A 17,837-nucleotide genomic window follows, 5' to 3' on the forward strand; every position below is an offset into this window, starting at 1 on the left:
AGCCTGGTCTTTGCTTGCCATTTTGACCTTCCAAACTCGAGATCTGGACTTCCTTCATAACATGAAAGATTTAGAGCTCTGAATCAGCTTTCCAAAGCTTCAAGTGGTTCATCATTCGGAGTTCGGAGCAGAGAGTTATGATCTTCACAACAGAGGTGCGCAGAACTGCCTGGCAGCACTGATGTACTGCCTTTCTCCCCATTTTCGACCAACCAGACTTGAGATTTGGGTCTTCATCAAAACATGAAGTTTTTAAAGCACTGAATCAGCTCTCTAAAGCTTCAAACAGATCGTCATTCGGAGTTCGGGGCACAAAGTTATAGCAGTTTTCCCAAAATAGGTCAGCACTGAGCAAGAGGAGCATGTTACACATTGCACTAAGTTAGAGTGCTCGAAGTCACCAAGCGTGCGCTCGAAAATCAGGCAGAATGCCCTTCGGAAATGGCTCATTTCAGCCCACTTGCACATTGGATTCCTCAATGCCATCTTCCCTCTTTATGAAGTGGTTGGAGGTGTCCCTTGGAGGAGAGAGGGTATGGTTGGAGCATAAAAGGCTACCCAAAGGCCACATATATCATTAAGCTTTATCTTGAGCAAGAGAAAAGGAGAGAGAAGAGAGCAAGGAGAGGGTGTTCTTGAGTGCTACAGTAGGAGCTCGAAAATGGAGATGAGGATGATGCTTCTTCCTTCTTCTAGCTCACCAATGGGTAACTAAACCTCATCTAGGGAGGTGATGAAACCCCTCCCTTGTAAGCATGTGTTAGTATAGTTTATTTTTGGGGATTACAATGTATTTTTGATAGTCTTTCCATGGTCAAGAGCCTCATTTTTGTTGTAATGAATGTTGAATGTTTTAAATGATTATTGTGAGTTATTCATCTTGTCTTGGATGGTTGCCTTTCTTAATCATATTGCTTGCACTTCCATGGTGACAATGGAAGTTAGATCATGGAATGGTTTTAATGGCATGGAGTTGGAGAACCTAGATAGTTCATGGCTTAGGGTTTCCCTTTGATGGGCTATACTTGATTCTTAGCTTTATGTGCATTCACCATTTAAATTAGGGCTTGATAATCCTTGGCTTAGTAAGCATGTTCTAAGCTACATTTTAGTTTAGGTAGTTGATCATGTGAACCTTTGATGGTTTATTCTTGCCTTTCTAATTAAATGAACTTCTTAAGGATATTATAGCAACCTAGTATTGTTATGTATCATGACTATCATATATGTTGTTTTCCCCTTAAATTAATCTTAACCTAGCATGTGTATAGGGATGGAGGTGGATTCATTTCTCTAGCCTTCTTTACTTGTACTTCACTCCCTTGAATTCTTGCAATTTATTGCTTTATGCACTTTTAATTTCCTAGCTTAAGTGACATCCAACAAAACCTCTATACACCCTTCATCATTCTAAGAATGATTCTAGACATTTAGGTTGTATTAGACTAGCGTAGTCCCTGTGGTTCGACTTACCCGACCAATAGCCCTATTTTACAATGATTCGTGCTATTGCGAAGGTTGATGTTAATTGACCAACCGATCATCTACCCAACAAATGGTTCTTGGAAGAACTTGTTGGATCAAACTCAAAAGAAGGTTTATTCCCTTGTTAATGTAATCAAATTTTTTGGGCTTCCATGCCCTTTCACAATGAGAATTTGAAACAATGTCTTTAGAATGCAATGTCGAAGATAAAGCTTTAGAAACCTTTGAGTCACACAAAAACTCATTTCCTTCACAATTGAACTTATGACATTTTTCCACAACATTGACCTCTCCTTCATACTTGTCAAATGAGTTAGGGGTTAGATTGAATATATTCAACTTCACTTTCATATGGCCAAAAGAGATCTTCATTACCCCCGCCCTACAATTGATGTTGGCATTTGCGGTTGCCAAGAAAGGACAGCCAAGGATAACAGGTATTTGGCTCTTAGGATTAGAAACCGGTTCCGTGTCTATGACAACGAAATTAACCGGGAAGAAGAATTTATCAATCTTAATCAAAACATCCTCAATGACACCCCTAGGCTTTTTGATGGATCGGTTGGCAAGTTGTAAAACTACCGACATCGGTTTTAATCCACCTAAGCCTAGTTTGACATAAATCGAGTAAAGAAGAAGGTTAACACTGGCTCCTAAGTCAAGAAGCGCCCAATTAATGATATGCTCACCAATGATGCATGATGTAGTGGGTGAACCAGGGTCTTTAAACTTTGGGAGAGTGTTGTGTTGCAAAATTAAGCTCACTTTCTCAGTCAAAACCACTTTCCTTGGTGCTTGGCTTTTGTTCTTCCTCTTTTGGGTGCAAAGATCTTTTAAAAACTTGGCATAAGCCGGTATTTGCTTGATTGCATCCAAAAATGGGAGATTAACTTTTACTTGCCTAAACATTTCCATAATCTCATTAGTCTTAACCTTTTACTTTTCTTTTGAAATGGACCCTTTCAAGGTGTCCAGAAATGGAGCTCTAGGCTCAAAAACATTTTCAGAATTTTCTTTTAAATCTTCTTCAACACAAGAAGTTTTCAAATCATTTTGTTCCAAATCATTTTTCAATAAAACTTTTTCAACATTATTTTTTGAAACTTCTCTTTCAAGCACATTTTTCAAAACTTTTTTCAATGAATCATTTTCAAGATCACTTTTCAAATCACATTTTGAAGATTTCTTATTCATAAGATCATGAATATGCAATGAAGGAGGAATAGAATGTGAAACGGGATGGGTGACAACTTGAGGTTGCACCGGTTCACTCTCTTCATTGGTCATTTTAACTTGATTATCCACAACCCTACCACTCCGCAAGGTGGTCACCGCATTGACATGTTCTATGGTATGCCCTTCCGATGAGGAATGTGTTTCCTCCACACATTGTTGCTTTGGTAAGGCATTCATTGGCATCTTTCCCTTCTCTTTAGCATTAAGAGTGCTAGCTATTTGCCTTACTTGGGTTTCTAGCTTCGCAATGGATTGAGAATAGGAGTGTAACAATTAAGTATTCGCCTCAAGAGTGCCCAAAGCATTTAAAACTTTTTCTTCAAAAGCGGGACTTCTAGCATTACCTTGAGAATAAGATTGGTTGGGAAAATGAGAATTATAGAATTGATTTCCTTGTGATTGGTAAGATCTATAACCTTGGGATCTTTGGTTTTGAAGTGGAGGTGGAATATACTTCCCTTGGAAACCGCCTTGGGAAGGGTTTGAGCCCTCTCCTTGGTTTTTCCAAGAGAAGTTCAGATGATTTCTCCAACTTGGATTGTAATGTGTACCATAAGGATTTTCCCCTTGATTCACAAAAGCTGCATTGACTTGCTCATTAGGTTCACTTTGCACTTATCCATGAGGACAATGAGAAGTAGAATGAAAAACACTAGAACAAGTCATACAAGATTCATTGGATGCATGATGAGAATGGTTAGTGTAGGAAGATACTTGGTTCGCCGAGTTTTGGTTGATCAAGAATTGATCAAACCTTTGAGATAGAGATTTTATCTCGGCGGCTATCTCATTTGAATGGTCGACTTGATGTAAGTCAACACTCTTCCTACCTTGTGTATTTCTACCATTTTTTGAAGACAATGTTCTATGCAATGAATTCTCACTCATGCTTTCATAGAGACACCACACATCATCCTCATACCTATCAATGTAAGAACCACCCATGGAAGCATCAACCATACCTTTGTAATTGTCCGATAAGCTCTCAAAGAAATATTGAACTAATTGCCATTTGGGCATGTCATGATGTGGACACTTCCTAAGCAATTCATTAAAGCATTCCCATGCCTCATGAAATGTTTTCCCATCCCCATGTGTAAACTCTCTAATGGACGTTCTCATGGCATTGGTCTTTGAAACCGGATAGTACTTCTTCAAAAACTCTTGTTGCATTTCTGCCCAATAAGTGATTGAAAAAGGCCTAAGGTTGTTGAACCAATACTTTGCCTTGTCTTTTAAGGTGAATGGAAAAAGTTTAAGCCTTAATACCTCTTTCGGCATGTCCGTGAATCTAACGGTGGAACACACTTCAAGGAACTCATCCAAATGCTTGTAAGGTTCTTCACTAGGAAGTCCATGAAAGTTAGGAAGTATTTGAATGGTTTATGCTTTGATTTCATAATGATGTGCTCTAAATGGTGGCAATTGGATGCATGTGGGTGCATTATACTCATTTGGCACATAATGGTCTCTTAAAGCAAGTGGTGGGTGCAACTTGAGGTGCAACATGAATACCTTGATTTTGAATTCCTTGATTGATGATGGGAGGTTGTGGAGCATACATTGGCCTTGGCATTCTAAATGGAACTTGGCCTTGTTATTGTTGAGGTTGGTGAATGTATGGCCTAAGGATGCCTAATGGTACTTGTATGTTCTCATTGTGCACATTAGGATGAAGAATGCCTTTTTGGTCTATGTGACCAAGGTCCTCAACATGATCACCATTATGGTCATCCATTGATAGATTGGTTCTATTTGAACTTCCCCTTCCCCTAGGATTTCTAACGATGGATTCAAGATGTAAATCTAAAGGGATAAGAGTGAGTCTCAATGAACGACGACCTTGCATGCACAATAACAAACAAGCAAGCACAACAAATGAACAAACACTTCGCCTTCCAACAATGTAGTTAAAATTCCTCCACAATCACAATTCCCATGTTTGAAACAACAATGATGCAATGACAAGAAAAATGCCTCCACGCGGGCTCACGATTTAACTAAGGAGATTGAGTAGAGAAAAGCTCACAAAGGTCCTATAGCACTTCAACTCCAAATTTTTAGCCTAGCTTAGCAATTTTTCAATTTTTAATTTTTTTAGTTTTTTACTTCCTTTGCTTTGCTTTGCTTTGTAGTTCTTTTTGCTTATTTCCTCTCCAACAATACACCTAGTCAAGTAAGAACAAACACAATAAGTAACCAAAAAGAAAAATAAAATTAAAGTAAAGACACGATCAAAAGAGTACTAATCCTAATTGATTCCACAAATTTGATGTTTCCAAATCAAGTTAATCCCTGGCAACGGCGCCAAAAACTTGGTGTCCTGTGGCCTGTCGTTAGACCAACGCTTAAGCTTGAGAATGTGCACTAAGAGTGTGCGTGTGCAATGTGGCCAAGTTTTACATTTATAAAAGCCACTACTACCTTCACTAAAAATAGTTAGGGCGAGTAGGGATCGTCCCAAGGGATTGTGAAGTCGAATGATCAAACAAATGGTTGGTTGGTTGTTTAAACGATAGAACAACTAAATTAAACTAAGTATGAATGCAATAAAGAGTAAGAGAGAGAGAGAGAGAGATATCTTGGGGTTTAGAGATCACCACCAAGCAATGCATTTCTATACCATTGACAAGTGACTAATGAGGAAGGTGTGTGTTGCAATAATGATATGTGTGTGTATTTGGTCGATTCAATAAGTAAGGATGACCAATTAAACATATATTGTCTAAGTATCATGTGAAATGCACAATATATCAAGCAATGAAGCATATATTGTCTAAACAACATGTGAGAAGCAAAATAGATCAAAACAAGCCATTAACCTTTCATTAAGCTCACAATCCTAATACACCACAAGGTTAGAGATTTATGTTACTTGCATTCAAAAGCATGGAACATCAAACAACAAGCATAGATTGTCCTCCCATTTAACATCTACACTATGCTACACTATCACTACACTACAATTAAGCTACTAGCATGAAATTAAACTAAGGGAGAGGCACAATCCATCAAGAAATAAGTATGAACCATCAAGAAAATAGCAATAGCATTCCATTAAGCACCATGTCTCGACAATCTCTAGATCTATAGCATTAATACACATAGACATGCATCAATAACACAAAATCTAGAGACAAGCACATGAAAATCTATTCTAGCATACATAGACATATAGATAGAATGAAATGATCAATTGAAAGCATTAAACCATATAAATCATTGAATAAACAAGATCTATATAAATCAAAGTGTCAAAACAAATATTACAACACTAATCCCTCAATAATACACAAGATTAAGGTATAGAAAGCATGCTTGGGGCTAACTCTAGCCCCAAGAGGATGTCTAGCCACTCATGGTGATGTTGCTCTAACCCTCAAGGGCAAGCTCCATGGAAGAAATCTGCTCCTTGTTGATGAAGAACTCCCCCCTTTTTCTCTAGCCTCCTCCTCCTTTTCTTCTTCCTAAGAATAGACTCTAAAGTTGGCTCTACCAAAAATGTTCCTCCTTCTCAAAAAGTGCATCATATTCCTTTTATAGGTAGGTCAAGTGACACACAAAATGAGCTCGGGTCGTGCAAAGCATATTCCCCAATGATTGGATAGATGACGGAATGAATGAGCCGGCTTTTTAAATTTTTTGCACTGGAAGAAGTTCGATCAATCGAACCTTCGACTTGGATCGATCGAACTTGGCTGAGATCTATCGAACTAAGGCTGGATCGATCTATCGAACTAAGGCTGGATCGATCCAACTGGCTAAGCTTTTTCGGATAAGAACAAATCTGAGATATTTTGGAGATATTTTTGGGAAAAGGACAAAAGTGGTTAGTGGGTGGCACAAATGGATAAGATCAATCATTTGGATGAGGAAAAATGTGTTCAATCGATCGAAGGATGGTGCTAGATCGATCGAACTTTAGACTTTCTGCTTTGGGTTAAGGTTTGGATCTATCTTGAAATGCTGAGATCGATCTATGTTGGATCGATCGAACCTTTATCTTGGATCGATCGAAAATCTTGGATTCCACCCTTTTGCTCCTTTTGCTTCTTTCTTTCTCCACTTTGCTTCTTTCTTTGTTTCATCTTAAATTTGCTTGCTTTTTGCTCTTATTTGGCTGAGTTAGCTGATTTTCGGGATAGGTGCCTAAAAATGGAAATAACATAAAATCAATCTAAAATGGTAAAGTAAGATAGATAAAGGTACTAGAATACCTAAGCTTAAAGGGTTTAAATACGCACTTTTCAGTGCTCATCACCAACCCTCACCAAAGTTGCTCTATTTTTTTTCTCACAACCTCTCTCTGTTTTCTTTCTAAAACTCTCTTTAACATAAACCCTTGTATACGTGAATAGGGTATGTGATTTGGTTTAAACCCTAAATAACCTTAATACGATATATTTATAGGTGTAAAGGAAAACCTAATTCCAATTAATTGAGGAGACGCAACCGCAAAAAGAAAAGAAAATAAATTATAAAATAAAAACATAAGTCGGCTATGGATTTCATATTTATATAAAACCCTAAAATCATATTAGTTAGATTAACCATATATACATATATACCCATATATACATGAATATAAAATCATGAGTATTAACCGTACCCATGTAATCAAACCCATCCAATCCCATCCTTTATTAAAACATAAAAATAAAATAAAACACATACTTAATAAAGCAACTAAAACCACAATTAAATTAAATAGAATAATTAATCAAATAAGGCAAATTCAAATACACAATTAACAATTAAATCAAATAAAAAAAAATAAAACAATTAAATACATAAGCAAATAAACACAAAATCAATTAAAAATGCACAAAAATAAACTTTAAATTCCAATTTTATTCTTTTGGAAATTAGGGGTATTACATTCTTCCCCCCTAACAAAGGGAATTCCATCCTCGGAATTTACGAAACTCTGAATTATTTTCATTAAAATTCATTTCCGTTCGCGTGTGAACTCAGTTCTATAAGTATAAATATATATTTAGTGATAACTTGGCAACTAACCCATGCCTCCCTAAGTATAGTTATTTATACTTTAAGAAATCAAACATGCCCCATTTTTGTATATTGTGTTATACTTTGGCAAATCAACCATGCCGACAATTCAACCATGTCTTTAGCAAATCAACCATGCCTCTTTAAGTATTTTTAGTTATACTTTGGCAAATCAACCATGCCGACAAATAAACCATGTTTGTGGTAAATCAACCATGTCTCCTTAAGTATATTTAGTTATACATAGTTCGAGCGTGCATATCAAACGCATAACATTAATTTAAAACCAATCAACCCAGATAGATAAATTAAACATGTCTTACATCATCTGGTACACTTGACCAGACATTCGATGTCCTGATGTACTTGATAATCGTCCGAGTACATTAAGAAGAAGTGCCGATGTTAAATCGCATTCATCCTGACAACACTAACAAAAACTACTAATCCTCCGTCAGTACCTTAAGCTCTAGTTGAGTAAAGTAACACCTCCATGAAGATCAACCCCAATATTTGTAGTTGATTTTCTTAATTTCCGTGATAATAGCCAGTGTCATTATTATACAGGCTAAAACTTCAATTGTGAACTCAACAAAGAATCGAAAGATATGAATATCCTATCAGTTGTTGAGAACATCCACTTCCCTATTCCCGTCCACCAGACCGAACTTAATACAAAGTGTGAATCACCACTTTGATGCATCTAAGTCTTCTTGTAATCCCCTCTATTTATATGAACTGATGTCCCACTAGTTCGAAATAAACCAGAATTGAGCTGATATAATATAGAAACTAACCAACATCCCAACCAGAATCCTGACCCTTTTTGTAAAGTCAGCAATCTCTTAACTAAATCCGTGAAAATGCTTTATCATTTTCCACTGTAGTATCGAAAACGTCCACAAGGATCGAGTGATTTCTGATGGTCCATCTCGATTATCTAATAAATATTAGACTTGGGATACTCAATCATTATGTCCCTCCTCCGGCCTATTCCCCAAACGTCTACTTCATACCGTAAAGCATCATGTTTTCACCAGAAAACAATTAAAGAACTAAGCCTTGTGAACCTCAGTTCTTACATCGTCTCCCCAATTTGTCTACAGAAAGTACCATTAATCTGGTACCATCAGCTTTCGTTTGCACCCACTGTTTAAATTGGAGCATCGCCAAAAGCTAACCCTACAACTAAATCTATGCATCACTAGTTAATGATAAACTTACCGATAATAAACTCAACCAGTAATTCCATTCATCGAAAGTCAACTCACTATGACTTTTTCACACACACCGTGCACCGCTTCCTTATATAGGTGTTCAGTCTCACCTTTCTGTCCTTGACACACCCTACTTCTCTAATATAAGTAAGTGACAATTTGACTCCTTGTCTCGCTTCAAATAAATATGGAACCTTTTCCATCCTCCATATAGTCATCGATATCGAAGCAACAAATAATTGTTGTGAATTATGACCCTAAATTTTTTTCCATATTTTATACAATATAGGAACTTTAGTTCCTCCTCCAAGTGCAACACCAGCAACTCCTCCAAATGACACCCTTGTGAATAGTGTCTTGGTTACGAATAGACTAATGAAGATTTAATCAATCCATTATCCTCTCTCGGCGTCATTCTAATAAGTACCTACCAGTACGAAGTTCCCCTTCCGTCTTGGTGACCACTTCTGAAATTTTTAAGAAGATGCTCTGCACCTCCGACACCCTTGATAAATCATAGTGGCATTATAGTAACCTTTATCTACCACACTTTACAAACACCACCACATCAACATCCACCGTTATTAGGGCATTATAAAAATGAATCCCTACCTAGCATAGAGCATACCAAACTAATCATTCTAAATTATTTGAATCGTATTTATAGTTTAATTATCCCATCCCAAGTAGCATACCATATTGATGCATGTCCAGGTCCAATAGATTGGCTAGAATTTTGTATTTCTACCAAATCCTATGACCATCTGCCCATAATCCTAGCGTACATAGCACTATTACTTCATGTTATTAAAACAATAGTTGGCTGATCACATACTTGTGTCCCCAACCAATCCATATTTCCAATCCGGACTAATTAACAAAAATAAAACACATAATAACAAAATGAAACACATAATAACAAAAATGAACACGTAGATACATACATTATAATTAAAAAAAATATAATTTTACTTTAAGACATCCTCCATTCCAGAGAAGAAAACCTCTTTTAAACTCAAGTTGCCAAATTATTTCATAAAAGTTCATGTCGTAGTTTTGTTGGTAATCATCTAACCTTGAAACCTATCTGTTAAACATAGCTTAATTGCACAATCATTTGCCTAAGCAAATACCCACCTCATCCTCCTTATACGCGGAATGCAAACCGTCTATCGCGGCTTTACAAAGCAACTTAGAACATCACAACCTAATCCCCATACTCTCCGGAACGTGATATATAATCATGTATTTCGTTCTGCTAAAAACTCCATCCGATCCCTAAACTCCTGAAGAGTACCTCTCACATATCTCTCTTAGAGATGACACAAAAATTTAACTATATGTAAATTGATTCACACCAAACTCTACCTGTATCATTCATTCCACTACGAGCGAATAAAATTCATCCTCGTGCAATTATTCATCCTAAAGATTTAGTATCCTTTTCCTTGGATACTCTGAAATCTCTTCCACTAGGATCCTCTTTGGACTCCTAAACCTTGCTTATCTCCTTTTTGAGATCAACGGAAGTTGTGTTGGCCCCGATATGTGGTGACCTAACACCTACACCTTAATTATTTCTTGGCTTATACTTTCTAAGTAATGCCAATCCCATAACTAAACCCTCGATTCCAATTCTGTTTCTGGCAAAGAAATCGACTACGTACTCCTTTACTCCTTAGGGTCTTTATTGCTTTCGCCTTGGACCCCATCCTCCTCCTAGTGTCAACAATTTTGTATCTACAGAATATAATTGACATCAGCTCCTCCTAACGAACCGTAAAAAGAGTACAACGGATCCTAATATGGCTCTAAGTTTTAAGAGACGCAACGTGGAAGTCCTATAATGAAAGACACTCCTAAGGACACTAGAACCTAGAGTGCTCTAATACCAACTGTGATACCCCTGGATTTTCGGATGCGGGTTGGCTAGGCCTGATAAGCGCCGAATATTGCATATTCAAGCGCCCTTATTTGCATTAGTTAAGTACATTATTTGATTATTTTATGTAGATTATGTTCATTTGTATGTTTTTATATATTTTCAGGTTCATTGGCCAAAAAGGAGCAAAAATAATGTTTTGTTCAATCTTTGAATAACAATGTGCTCAATGCTGAAGTTCTGGCAGCAGTGGAGTTTGACTTTACTCGTCATTTTTTACCTAACAAACTCGAGAACTGGACTTTCATTAAAACATGGCATATTTAGAGCTTTGAATTATCTTTCCAAATCACTAAATGGTTCATCATTTGGAGTTTGGAGCAGAGAGTTATGACCTTTCTACCAAAGGTGCGCAGAATAGCCTGGCAGCAGTGAAGTTCGACTTTGATCTTCATTTTCGACCAACCAGACTTGAGAACTGGGTTTTCACTAAAAAATAAAGTATTTAAAGCTCTAAATTAGCTTTCCAAATCTTCAAACGGTTCAGCATTTGAAGCTCGGAGCAGAAAGTTGTGGCTGTTTTACCAAAGGTGCGCAGAGCTGCTCCATACCTTCGAGCGCTCGAAGGGCTTACTTCGAGCGCTCGAAAATCCGGTAAAATGGTCTCTATGAAGCATCACTTCAGCCCACTTGTACCTTGTTTCCCTCATTTCTGATTTCCTTCTTTATGGAGTGGTTGGAGATGTTTTTGGGGGGAGTTTTGGAGCCTCATTTGGTGGGATAATGTCTACAAGAAGGGAGGGGAACCACACATCTCATATGATATCTCATTCTTGCAAGATTTTTGGAGGGAGAAAGAGGAGGAGAAGATAGAGTTCTTGTGGCCAAGAATAGGGAGCTCGAAAATGGAGGGATCTTCCAAGCTTCTTCCATCTTCTAGGGCATCCATGGGTAACTAACTCTTCCTCTAGGGAGGTGATGAAGCCCTCCCTTGTAAGCATACTCTAGTTTTGTTTTTAATTTGGGGAATGAAGTACGTATGTGGTATTTTCATAATCTAGAGCTCTACACATGTTGTAATGGATCTTAATTTCTATTAATGGTTATGTTGAGTTTTATCATCTTACCTTAGATTATATTCTCTCATGATTTTATAGCTTGCATCTTCATAGTGAGAATGGAGATGAGATTATGAAATGATTTTCTTGGCATGTCTTGTGAAGGTTTTGATAGTCCATTCCTAGGAACGATGAACCATGCTACACCCCTATTGTAAGTAGTTAGGTAGATGGCTCATACCAACCGTAGATGGATTATGCTTAGTCTTTGACTACATGTGCATTTACCATACAAGGTAAGAGATTTGATAGGCCATTCCTAGGGAAGAAGGCTCTTGCTACAACCCAATTTAGGTAGATGAACCTTACCAACCATAGATGGTTTATACTTAGCTCTTGATTGTATGAACTTCTTGAAGATAGTGTAGTTATCGTGCATCTCTACATATCATGATCATCTACATAAGTAGTTCCCCAAGTTAATTGCAAGCTAGCATGCTTATGAGGTGCGTGGTGGAATCACTTCCCTAGTCCTCTCTACCTAAGTTTCACTCCTTTCAATCTCCTTCAACTTGTTGTTTATGCACAATCTAATTCCAAGTACCAAGTGACAAACCAACAAAACTCTATGCCCCTTTCATCATTCCAAAAGTAACTTGAAAACCTTGGTGGCCATAAACTAGCAATCCCAGTGGTTCGACTTACCCGACCAATAGCCCTATTTTACAATGATTCGTGCTATTGCGAAGGTTGATTTATTATAGATCGAATTCTCAACCGATCAAGGCCCACGCCCGATTACCCGAGGATACCAAACCAATTAGCAATTAACGAACACATAATACAATAAAGATAAATAAGGATAAATAAAATTTGCTGAAGAGAAAACTAAAATGATAATCCATTGAATGAAACCTCAAAATAAAATTCCATTAATAAATAACTTTTCTGATACAACTGATCCTCTATGATTACAACTCGGGAATCCATCTAGTGGACCCCTATTCAAATCCCAACTGTAGTTAAACTAAACTAAACAAGGAAATTCCAAAAACTAAAAAAAAAAAGATAGCAGTCCTACGCAATCGGAAGAGTGAGTGACCGTCTCTGTTCAGCACGAATAAGCTCTAGAGCTGGAACCATCCGATACCTGAAAAATAATAGTGGGTCAGACCCATGAACAAGTTCTATTTTAACTACAATGCAAACAGAGACCCGATACGCAGATACATCCTAGACATCTCAACCATATCTATATAGTCCGTAAATATATATATATCCACACTACGGGATTTTCACTGGGCTATGACGAGGGTCTCAACCTGAGTAGAAGGCAACATGCAAAAATGCACCCATAGGTGGGCATGAGTACCTAGACCTAACAGGGTATACCTCAACCATCATAACCAGTTACACATCCCAATGCATATACGCTCCCTAACCAACGATGTTGAGACTTAAGCCCATATCGCGGTATCATAGATACATATATAAACTCCATCCAAATACAATGTTGTGCCGGTCAACTATTCGTCGCTCAGACACGACATATAATTAGGATTTAAATATTTTAATTAAATCCCTATCCTTCTTAATACAAAAATATACACAACCATCTAATATGTTGTTCAGCTATTTTAGTTGACAGGTGTAATACCCCTAATTTAAAAAGGATAGGTTTGGAATTTATTTTTTTGTTTAAATTATATTTTTATTTATTTAATTATGAATTGGGTTGTTTTAATTGAAAATTTATTTAAATTTCATTATGAGTTTATTGGGTTTTATGTTTATACCTTGTTTTAGTTTAATTGCTTTCATGGTTGTGTTTTGATTGCATTTAGTTATTTTTTTTTAGATTAAATGCTTTACTTGATTTAATTTAACTATTTAATTGATTTAATCTAATTTAATAAAATGGTTTGATTAATTTAATTTAAGTGGTAATTATTTTAATTTAATTGTATTTTTAAATAGGGTTTTGTTTTAAAAGTCAGTTGTTGCCGACGTAGGTTTTATTAGGTTTCTTTGGGTCGGTGAGGATTTTTAGGAGGGTTGGAATTAATCTAGGGTTTAGTAAAACCCTATAAATATATGTGAGATATCTGTATAGGGTTTTAAAAAACAAACAAAACCCTATTCACGTCTCTAGAGATAGAGAAGCAACAGAGTAGTTTTGCAGTAGGAATCGTCGGAAAGCTTTAGAGACGGCGTAGAGATTTTGAACAAAGATCTCAAAGGCAAGTTCTAACCTTACTCTCTTCCTTATACTCATGTTCTTTGCATATTAAATTGGTTCCAAGTTTATTATATGATTTTAAAACAAAAATAGATAGGCTATCTGTTACTAGGATGCAAACTGTTAGTCCTAGGTTTGGTTTGATAAACTGTTAAAGCTTGGAACTGATCTTGCATTGTGCTTGGTTAAATCCATATTAGTAAGTATAATCAAGGCTTAAACCAACATTAGAATTTACTGGGAATTACTTAGAAATTTCTGGAAATCAAAACAGTGATCTGTAGAAGGGTTAAATGTAGCCGGAAAAGAGAACACGAGACAGAGGAGGGGGAGAGCCGGCTCTCCCTTGATTGGAGCCGGCTCACCTTGAGGTGGAGGCGGCTCCTAGGCAATTGGAGGTGGCTCCAAGGCTATTGGAGGTGGCTCCAATATTTGGGGAGCTGGCTCTACTTTTATTTTCCAGTTTTTACTACGTTCTGTTTGTGGTGTTTTCAGTTTTCAGTGAAGTGGCTTCTTGGGGGTTGATTTTCTAAGTTTTTCTAAGTAGAATTATGACTGTAATGGATGGTTTAGCAATGGTTTAGAGTAGGATTAGAGTCTCCAAGAACAGAATAATACAGAATTAAACTCAGAGCATTAAATGTTAAAAGTCTTTGGAAGTATTTATGTGTGTCTTACAGAGATGTATGAATTTGGTGAATTCTCTGTGTACCTCCTGTTTAAGGGATAGTGTTGATTGAATAGGGAATTAAAATATTTCTTGAAGCACATTGGAATCTAATTTAGACACTTAAGAACTCTAAGTATGAAGAACAGAGAAGAAACGCTTTAAGTTTGCAAAGAGACGGCTCATAGAAGTAAAGAGCAGGCTCTTTGCAACCAAAGAGCAGGCTCTAAGCAAAGAAAGAGCAGACTCTTTCGGTTAAAAGAGCAGGCTCTTTCATTTGAAAGAGTAGGCTCTTTCACGGGCTTCCAGTTTTGCGTATTCTGCGACCAATTCGGCTATGGAATTCGGATTTTGGATTTTTCAGAAGCTGTAGGAAGCTATACTTGGGTGTTTTGAGATGTTCTAAGTCTAATCAACACTTGTGAGAGTGGATTAAAGTTTAATAAACCAATATGTGTTTATAGCTTAAACATTAGTAAGCATCGACGGAAGTTGTTCATTATAGTGCAGAGAAATTATAATTTTACTGAACTTAATTTATATTCTCTGTGGATGGAAAATGGATTATTATGATGCTATTAATAGTGACAAGCATGATAATTAATATAGTTAAGTTTATTGTACTTGTCATGGACTCGTAGACGAGAATGATGAATTATCTGCATGCTCAGAAATATGATAATTTATAATGGAGATATGGGATGAATATGATAACCTATATATTTATTTTATATTCATCATGGTATTAATTGATATGTCTTATGATTTTGGGTTATCAATTACTGGAGTAAACATGTTAGTCTATATCTCTATTTATGCTTATTACGGCTCAGTTGCTATGTGCATTGTTTATGTTTGGTATCAACTGTTGGATGGAAAGGATTGTATGTACCGGTATGGGACGGTGACATACTAGGTTTGGACAGCACAAGTTGCTAAGTCCTACCTATTTGGAATGAGGGTACGGGTTATTAAATAAATCCTCCTTATATGTATGTAAGTCGGTGCGGTTGACTACGCCGAACGACTTAATGGATTTCTTGTGGATGGATGGAATTGGAGTTTAAATATATTTTTATGGTACCGTGACATGAGCTTGAGTCTCAGAGTCAACGGTTAGGATGCGTATATGCAGTTGGATGTGTAGCTGACTGTGGGGATTGAGGTATACCCTGTTTAGGCTTAGGTACTCATACCCACTCAGGTGCGATTTATGTGATGCCTTCTATTCAGGTTGAGACCCTCTTCATAGTCTAGCGAGGGTCCAGCAGTGTGGATATATATTTATGTACGGACTATTAGCTATTGTTGAACTATTTAGTATGTACATGCGTATCGGGTCTCTGCTTGGATTGCAGTAGGATAAAACTTGTTCGTGGGCCTGACCCACTCCTATTTTACAGGTGTACGTCAGTTCCAGGCTTGAGCTTGTTCGTGTGGAGCAGAGACGGTCACTCATTCTTCCGACAATGTAGGATCTTTTTCCAGATGTTTGACTTGGATTTTATCTTCAGTTTTACTTTGATTCAGTTTGGGATTTTTATATTAGGGGTCCACTAGAGATGGATTCCCGAGTTGTTAAAAGATTGGAGATTTTGGATTGTAGGATTTTAAGTTATTAATATTTTAAGGTTTTTATATTGAGGATTTCTTTTATAGTTTCTTTCCACTTATTCTTTTATTTCTTAAATCATTTTTGTAATCTGTGTTCGTTTAAAATACTTTAATTGTTTGGTATCCCTCGGACTCGGGTCGGACTTGATCAACCCGTGTCTGGGATCCGAGGGGTATCACAGTTGGTATCAGAGCACTCCAGGTTCAAGTGTCTCTAGGGGTTTCGTATTAAGTCTTCCGCGTAGCGTTTTCTCTTGATTAGAATTTTTGGTTAAGATTCGTTGTATTCTTTACGGTCCTAGTGACTTGTACTGATGTCTATCTTTCTGTGTGAACAGATGGATAACAGAGGACAAACTGTACAAGGAACTCGAAAGGAAAGGAGAGCGGCACGTAGGCAACAGTATCTCCTACGGCGTCAGCAAATGGAGGAAGAGCAGCAAAGGCTTGGGTTTTAAGATGACATGGATCAGTTTCAGGAGGAACAGGAGAATGTTCAACAGACTCTGGACCAGGTCAGAGATCCAGAGATTCCACCTCACCTCAATGACCTCGTTGCTCGGGCTATAGAGGCTGGGGTAATAGCTGCACTTCGGAATCAACCACCGGTTCAGCAGGCACCGGTTCCAGCACCAGTGGTTCAGGTTAATACTTGGGAAACGGTTAAGAGTTCTTTTACAAAGGGGAGTCCACCTCTGTTTTCGGGATCCACCGATGCGAAGGCAGCTCATCAGTGGAAACAGGACATTGAGCGTCATCTTCGTCTGGTTCAGTGCACGGAGGTTCAGAAGCAGATGCTTGCTACCTTCAAGCTAGTTGGGGATGCACTGCAATGGTGGGAGTCAGTTACCACCCCAGAGGAGAGGATGACTTTGACTTATGAGCAGTTCAGTACTCGATTTGATGAGAAGTACTTTCCATATGCAGTCAAGGCGGCTATGAAGACCGAATTTCTCAATTTGGAACAGGAGAATATGACAGTGGCAGAGTATGAGCAGCAGTTCACGCGTTTATCACTCTTTCCACCGGAGGAGGTGGATACAGAGGAAAAGAAACGAAATAGTTTTGTCAAGGGACTGATGTGGTCCATTAAGCGAGCTATCACAGGAAGTCCAGCCTACACTACCTATGCTCAGGTGGTGGATGCCGCTTTGCAGCAGTATCAGTTGACCGTGGATTTCAGGCAGACTCGTGGTAAGAAGCGGGGAGATAAAGACTCTGCTAATCAGCCAGCTGGAAAAGGGAATGACAATGGACATCGGCAGGATGATAAGGGCGAGTTCCAGGGACAACAACCTTGGAAGAAGCACAAGGGTGGTCCAGATACTCATAGGAATGGGGTGCCTATTTAGAGGCAGCAGAATAGGGGACCACAGGTAGAACAGGGTCAGCCACCGGCAAACCGGCAGAGGAGGCCATTTGGTACTTT

At 37.7% G+C, this 17,837-nt stretch overlaps 1 pseudogene; it reads left to right on the plus strand.

Moving 5' to 3' along the window:
- The first annotated feature begins 3,739 nt into the window (after positions 1–3,739).
- LOC132284267 (small nucleolar RNA R71) lies at positions 3,740–3,837 on the plus strand (annotated as a pseudogene).
- The last annotated feature ends 14,000 nt before the right edge of the window (positions 3,838–17,837 follow it).

The sequence above is a fragment of the Cornus florida genome, unplaced genomic scaffold (assembly GCF_030987335.1).
Source record: "Cornus florida cultivar Cherokee Brave unplaced genomic scaffold, ASM3098733v1 CherokeeBrave_3.0.0_Hap2_Chr01, whole genome shotgun sequence".
NCBI classification, from domain to species: domain Eukaryota; kingdom Viridiplantae; phylum Streptophyta; class Magnoliopsida; order Cornales; family Cornaceae; genus Cornus; species Cornus florida.